Source organism: Sesamum indicum, linkage group LG10 (genome assembly GCF_026168435.1).
Source record: "Sesamum indicum cultivar Baizhima isolate 11 linkage group LG10, ASM2616843v1, whole genome shotgun sequence".
Lineage (NCBI taxonomy): Eukaryota > Viridiplantae > Streptophyta > Magnoliopsida > Lamiales > Pedaliaceae > Sesamum > Sesamum indicum.
The window spans coordinates 17,048,842-17,057,100 of NC_142666.1; the positions used below are offsets into that span (position 1 = coordinate 17,048,842).

The window sequence follows — 8,259 nt, forward strand, 5'->3', positions numbered from 1 at the left end:
ATATTTGAATTTCAATAAACATGTAGAGCTCCAGGGAATTATTAAAGTTGAGATTCCACGAACAAATTCAAGATCACGAGTTTCTGTCTCATCGAATTTGTCGGAATTTGTCATAATTATTTGTTATATCAATATATTTACTACAAAGAAATTGAGTTTTGACTACACTATAAATAATGACCACGACTTAAAAATCAAAGTGAATCAATAATAGCTAAGTTAGATAAAATCAAAGCAAAAACTTAAATTTTTACCATAATTAACTAATATTCGCCATGATTTTTAGCTATAACCAAAATATTTGCCATGATTCTAGTCATGACTAATGTTTTGGCCACACTAGTAGAAACAACAACTAATGACCGTTGCGAGACCGTAGTTGGTTTGTATACGCCACATTTGTTTTTCTTTTGACTATAATAATTAACCGTAGCAAAAGATTATATTTTTTCTAGTGATTGTTCAATTACTCAATTTATTTAAATATTGACGTAGTCATGTATTTATCAAAACAGAACAAGACATGATCTCTCCACTGCGCTGTTTTTTTTACACTATTATAAGTAAACAAATTCCAATTTAAGCCTAAAACATTTGAAATAAATCATGGCATAATTTCTTGGGACCATTTCCTTCAATTTATACTATGATAATATGTTAGTCTATTAATTGTTTAATTTCTCCATCAGCATTAGTCAATAATTAATATGAATAGTATTTATTGTTTGTGTTTGATTACTTGTAATTAATTAATTAATTAGCAATAGAAAATACATAAACAAAAAAATACGTCTGTCAATGGAGCTGTTGAGGCTGAGATCCTTCATTATAATATATAGTGTAATATATAAATAGAAAATTTAATTAATATGTCATTTGGTGAAGACATGGTTGGCACACTAATTAAATTACATTATCCTATCATTTTCACATGTCAAAGGAGAATTAATTTGGCTAAACTACACCCTATCCATTTACAGCTTTTTCCTGTTGCAATTTTGTTTTTATTTTAGTACATTACAAAAAAAAAAAATATTTTCCGAAGTGCCTTTTACAAAAGGTTTTCCGTTGGCCCGAAAATCGTTGGAAATTTTGTCGGAACTCTTGTTAATGACGTCATTTTGTCGGAAATTCCGTCCCTGAAAAGCCTTTTTTTGTAGACGTAAATCGATTACAATTATATTATGCATTTCAATAATTAATAACCAAAATATTGATTATATATCAATATCAATTATCTGTAATCAACAAAAGAATGCTATTTCAGTAGACTAACAACTATTAATAAAGTAAAGGAATAATGAGACCGCCCTAATATAAAGTTTGATATAATTATATGTAAACTGCTATGGTTTGAGAAATTTACATCTTGTGACCCTGACTTTTATTTCCGTCTAATAAATAGATCCCACCGTCTAACAATACCAATATTTGGTCAAAAAAGATTTACTTAATCATATATAAGTCAATAATAATAAGAAGCGAATATGGATTTTCATTCAATTGTTTTGGTTTGTATCTGCAACTTTTGATGAATTTTGACAAATAAGGGATCTATATGTTTGATGAAATCAAACGTCAGGGATACTGGATGTAATTTGTCAAATCACAGAGAACCTAAATGTAATTACACCAAACATTGGACGAGGGCAATGTAATTATCTCTAAAGTATATCAAATACCCACATATTAATGAGATTCGAACTTATGATCATAAAGTCGTAGGGTCTTAATTTTACCAACTGAATTAAGCCTCAATGGCTCTATTTCAATTTTCATTTATTTATCTCATCAATTAATTTTGTGAATTAACGAATGAAATTAATTTGATATTTCGAAAAAATATTTTACATAAGAAGTAGTATTTGTTCGTTGGCAAATAAAACCTCTCGCTTGACTTGCATCACATTTAGGTAAGAGTTTTAAAAAACTAAAACTTTTACGTATATTTGCTTGCTTATGCTAAGTAGCGGTTGCAATCCAGTGGTGTCACCCAACGAGTTCATTTCTTTAGGTTTTCATATAATTATTGTGGTGAATTGTCCAAAATATTTTCTGAATTAATTTTAATTTTATATATTCTTTTGAATTTTATAAAATACTTTTATGAATTAGTATTATTACTCAAGTTCTTTACTTTACCCACCCACATTTGTTTTTTACATTTTCAACTATTTTATTTTTAAAAATATAAAAGCAAGGATAAAAAATACTTCTTACTGTCTGAGGATTACATAATTATATTTCGTTTGAGGTAGTATTTATTATTTTTAAATCAACGAGGGAGTATTCATTATTATATCAAATTTTAAGACAAATAATTATAATTTATCTTATAACTTAGAAAGTCACGAATTCAAATATATATGACAAAGAAATATAGAACATGTTTATTAGCATATTACTTATGTCAATTTGTTGACAATAATAGCTGTAGATCATAGACTCTTAATTATTAATATTATCAAATAGCGACATTTATAATACAATGAGATGCAAATATTGTTTTACTCTAAGAACAAAATAAATAAATAAACCGGCAGTTGAACAACGACCACTAAATGTATTTAATTTAGAACATATTACGAAACACATATATATATTTTAATAAATTTAATTTTAAAGCTTATATTAATTAGTGGCGATCCCAATTTTAGTTATAAATGTCATGATGCGGAACTACAACAGTTTATTATTATTATTATTGTCATTACTACTATTATTATTATTATAAAAACGACGAAGTCGTTGTCTTAACAACACAATGACTTTGTTTCTGTTTTTTTTTTTTTTTCCGTCGATTTGGACCCATAAATATAAATTAGTTGATAGTACTACTCTGAGTTAGATGATAACAACATTAATAATCTAAAATGTATTACCTAAAAGTGAGCATGGTATGATGATAACTAGTGTTTTGTGGTGGAAGTGATGGTGGATGTTCACTAGGAGACGGAGCAAGTACAAGAATGCTTTCCCTGGTTGTCTTCGTGTGTTTGAAAATTAATGTATGCATGTGTTAGCCATTTTACTACCAAAAAAGAATGATGCAAGAATGTCGACAGGAACTAAGGGGGTAGGGGGAATGCAATTTTAGTTTTGTAGTTTATGAGGCGATATATTTTATTTTGCATGAATTGATTTTTGTAATTTAGTTCTGTAATTTTAAATTTTGGTAAGTTTCACCCTTTTTTAGTCAATTTGGTTGGAAAATTGCGTGTCACTTGCACATGATGTAATAAAATTGCAATTTTAGTCATGTACCTTAGGGAGTGTTGGCATTTTTAGTCCTGTCATTTAGGAAACTTGACATTTTTGGTCCTACATAAATAATTATTTTGGCTTTGGCTAAAAAAACCAGAGTAAATATTGATTAATTGTGATAAAATTTTAAATTTTTGCTTTGATTTTATTTAATCGTGGTTAATAGTATCGATTTATTACTATTTTTAAATCGTGATTGTTAATAATATAACGAAAATTCAATTTTTTTGTAATGTGAGATTGGCCTGACCAAACCCTTATCATTACAACTGAGAAATGTGGAAAGGAGAAGTAAAACAAGAAACAAATGGAATGATAGAAGTGGATATATATATAAAGAAGAAAAAATATAATTTATCCTTCTGCGATACGATAAATGAGTACAATATTCCCTATATTTTAAAAAATAAAAAAAAAATTATCCCTTTATCTAAACTGTTGATAGGGGGATAATTTGCTTATTTTTAGGGGGGGGGGTTATTTGTTAATTTTTTTAAAAGAATGGGATTTTTCCTCATTTACATATTATTGAGGAGTAAGTTGCATTTAGCCCTATAAAGAAGGGTAAATTACGATGGACTCTTCTTACATTTGTCATATTTATAATTACTCTCTTATTGTTTGCAAAATTATAGATATCCATCTTGGTATTCACGATCGTATAACAAATACCCCATCGTCACAGCTAATTGTAATGGAGTGTTTGTTAGACGGTCGCTAATTCCAGACGAATTTTAGTAATTTTTCAATAACGAATAAGTATTAGTAATTATAACAAATCTCAAAAGAAATAGAAATGACCCTAATCAATAAAACTCGAAATTATAGGACAGTGATTGTTTGGCATCTCATTTTATTTCATTTGAAAAGGAGTAAGGAGTTTGTGCATATTTCGATTTTCACAATGGGCAGCAATTTAAATTTAGTCCGACAAATGTATAATAATAATAGTTAATAATGTATAAAATATATTAGTTAGAAAATAAAAGTTTATGTGATATATTCCTTCTTACAAAACTAGTAACATTGTGTCTGAATTTCTTTTTACTAAAACTAGATCTTACAGACACACACACACACACGTGTCTGCAGTAAACTATTGATGGGATGAAATGAAATGAATTTCTTTTTACAAACAATCATCTCCACCATGAGTTCAAAGAGCACTAATTAACCTTGAATTTGGGTAAAAGAGCACCAACAACGACAAATACATTACAATAACTCAACAAACACTTACATAAAGTGATATAGATATCCACATATTCAGTGGGATTCGAATCCACGGCTTCTAACTTGTTCAAATGACCTCAACCTTAAACTTAACCATTAGACTAAGACATCATCAGCTAATTAACCTATTTTACAGGCACAAATATAGCCTTATTACATGAAAACCCCAATCGGCCACATGATGTCTAAACGGCATTCTTTTGAACAGTAAAGTGAAGAATAAGTGGGAATTTTGTTGGTACAAGAATCTTGTTTATTCCAATCTGTCTTGTTGTGTTTTAAGGTCAAAAGATGGGGGAAGGAATAAAGTGGTGTACATATATGTGATGGAAAGATAGAGAGAATGGTTAAAAGAGAAAAAGGCAAAAGCAACTTTGAGCAGCTACCAATCAATATATACATATATATATATGTATATATATATCCTTTAATCATCCATTCCTAGCATGCATGCAGTCTTCTAGGTAAAATACAGAATTAGCTTAGGCAAGACCATGTGCTAGCCCTTTATATTACAACAATTGCAAAACAACTGCACAATTAGGGGAACTTGTTGGTCTTTTATTAGAATAACTTCATATGACAAAAGGGAAAAACAAAGATAGTGATGGGAATCTTTGTGGTTGTGTGTGTATGTGTGTGTGTGTGCCATATTGAGATGTCCATTCATCCCCCTTGGAGGGCTTTTGTCACACCTTGGGGCTATGAATCCACTGGAAGTTGAAACTACAAAAAGAATTGATTATTCTTTAGTGAGTAAATTACAATTACTTTTTTTTAAAATTTTACAAATACTCTCTCATTATTTAAAAAATTAAAAACAATTTCCCTCAAATAGAAAATAATTATATAGTTCTTAGATCGTGAGGTAAAAAGATTATTTAACCATTGTGGTGTTTTTACTAAAAAAAATATTTAATTTGATGTAAAAAAAAATCTAAAGGTAGATAAAGTAAATAATCTTTTGAAAATATTAGTTCATAAAAGTATTTTATAAAATCTGAAGAAGTGTATAAATTCAAAATAGAATGTTGGATAGTTCACTATAAAAAAATGAAAGAAAAACTAACGGAATGAGCTCGTTGTTATACGGATGTTAAATCAGAGGGATATTTGTAATTTTTTAAATAATAAGTAGGTATTTGTAATTATGTCAAACTTCAGAGGCGATTGTTGTGATTTACCCATTCCCTACATTGTAAATCACTACGGCTTAAGTATCATAGTAAATCTATACTATATCTACCACGATGATATCAAAGCGATGCAAAAACTTTTGGCCATGGTTAATCGACATTTGAACCTATAGCCAAATTATTTACCATAATTTTTAGCTATAGTAAATATTTTAGCCTTGATTGTAAAAATAATAACTAAAAATCGTTGCACAATCTTGATTAATTAATATCCCACCATAATTTTTTATTTTTAACTATAATAATCAATTATAGTAAAAAAGCATATTTCTTTGGAATTTTCCCAAACAATCCCGAGAATCATCTCGGTATTGTGAGTCATATAGTTTGCAAATAGATTATTAATTATTTGTTTGGGAAAAAAAAATTAGAGATTGCATGTCATGTGTTCTTTAAACAAATTATGCTTATAAATATTCTTGTCTTTTCATTATTGGTACATGTGGGGTGAGATGGGACAGTCTCATGAATCATCTTTATGACACGATTACTCATATTGGCTTGGTACAATTCGAACTCCATCACTAGAAATTAGGGTTCTAAAGTGGGCTTGTATCAAATTAATTATTAAGTATATGTGATATATTTATTATACAATTAATTATTTTTTTAAATTATATATTAATCACATTATAAATAAATTATATTTATTATATAATTAATTCAAGCGTTTATTACAATGATCTTGTTTGTTCAACTGTTTCTAGTTAATCATGTATACTTTTGTATCTTGCCTGACACTTTGCTCACTCAGTAATCAATTTTAAATTGTTATGTGATGATAAGACGGCGCACTGTCATCAACCATCTTCCCTGACACCGTGTCCCAAGATCAATTTTTATAGAATACTGTCTTGTTCGTTTAACTGTCTCCAATCTGTTAATTTTTTTTTTATCTCATATAACATTTGGTTTTAGTATAATTGAACACCTTAATTTCAAAATCTTTTGTAATAACTCAAGCACAAGGGCTCAGTACAAACAAAAATTGTCTCAAAATCTACTGAGTTGAATCTAAAATTCGTATATCGTCAAAATAGTTGTGTAGGGAGGTGAAATAATATTTTTTGTTCAATAACTTGCGGTCTTTTCATTTTTAATCTTATTAATTACAGAATTCTTATTTTTGTTCTCGTAACTTTAAAAAAATAGCATTTTTGGCTCCATGACACCTTTCTGCTTGGTGTTGAACGTAAAATACCACGTGGTTGTTGATTGCACGGGACCAAAAATACTACATTTTAAAAGTTATGAGACCAGAAGTGATAATCTCATACCAACAGAACCAGAAGTGTAAATACCATAACGCCGTTAGAAGTTATCAAATCAAGAGTGAGAATCCCGAAACTAATGAAATTAAAAGTAAAAAAAATCCTACATTACGGAACGAAAAATTTTATTTTCCAAGTATATATAAGCGCAAATTGCAATTTTCGTCCAGTTTCTTAAGGGCGGTGGCGTTTCCAGTCCAGGTCTTTTCCAAAATAGAATAGTAGAACAGTAATTAAAAAAATTTGGCAATTTTAGGACAAATTACCCTAAATCGGCCGGGATTGTGCACGAGGGAGGCACGTGAGCGTCTGAAAGTTGGGGGAAGCTGACGTGTCCGGTTAAATGGATTAGGTGTAAAAAAAAAAGGGGGCAACATGACGTGGCAAAGCTGTCGTGGAAAAAAAAGCCACATCAGCTCGCCAACGTGGATTGCAATTAGGTGCTTTGGGGAGAGTTGTTCATATGAGAAGGGCGAGAAATTGTATAATGTGTTGTTGGAGTATGCTCCCGGCAGCGCTTTGGCTGATAAGCTTAGGAATTCCGGTGGTGGGAGGATGCCGGAAATTGAAGTCCGGGAATACACAAAGGCTTTGCTCAAAGGGATTCACTATATTCATAAGTTCGGGTACGTTCACTGTGATATCAAGCTTCAAATATTCTTTTAGGCATGAATGGCCGCATGAAGATCGCCGATTTTGGGCTTGCGAAGCGGGATGGAAGGAGAAAAGGCGCCATGATGGGGTTCGAATTGAGGGGCACCCCTTTGTACATGTCGTCAGAGATGGTCGCTGGGGGTGAGCAGGGGCCTCCGGTGGATATTTGGGCGCTTGGGTGCGTCGTGGCGGAGATGTTGTCTGGAAATCCGGCGTGGCGGTGCTCAGATATCGCCGAATTGATGATGAGAATCGAAGTAGGTGAAGAAGTGCCAGAGATCCCCAGAAGTTTATCGGAGGAAGGGAGAGATACTCTTGGTAAATGTTTCGTGAAGGATCCAAGCAAGAGATGGACGGCGGAGATGCTCTGACGTGGCCTTTTTTTCCACGTCAGCTTTGCCGCTTCACGTTGCCCGTTTTTTTTACACCTAATTCATTTAACCGAACACGTCAGCTTCCCCCAACTTTCAGACGCTCACGTGCCTCCCTCGTACACAATTCCGGTTGGTTTAGGGTAATTTGTCTTAAAATTGCCAATTTTTTTTAATAACTGTTCTACTATTTTATTTTGGAAAAGACCTGGACTGGAAACGCCACCGCCTCTAAGAAATTGGACGAAAATTGGAATTTACCCTATATAT

The 8,259-nt window shown here is 31.1% G+C and overlaps 1 pseudogene; it reads left to right on the forward strand.

The window, feature by feature from the left end:
- Window positions 1-7,339: 7,339 nt before the first annotated feature.
- Window positions 7,340-7,989, forward strand: LOC105172059 (mitogen-activated protein kinase kinase kinase 20 pseudogene; annotated as a pseudogene).
- The last annotated feature ends 270 nt before the right edge of the window (window positions 7,990-8,259 follow it).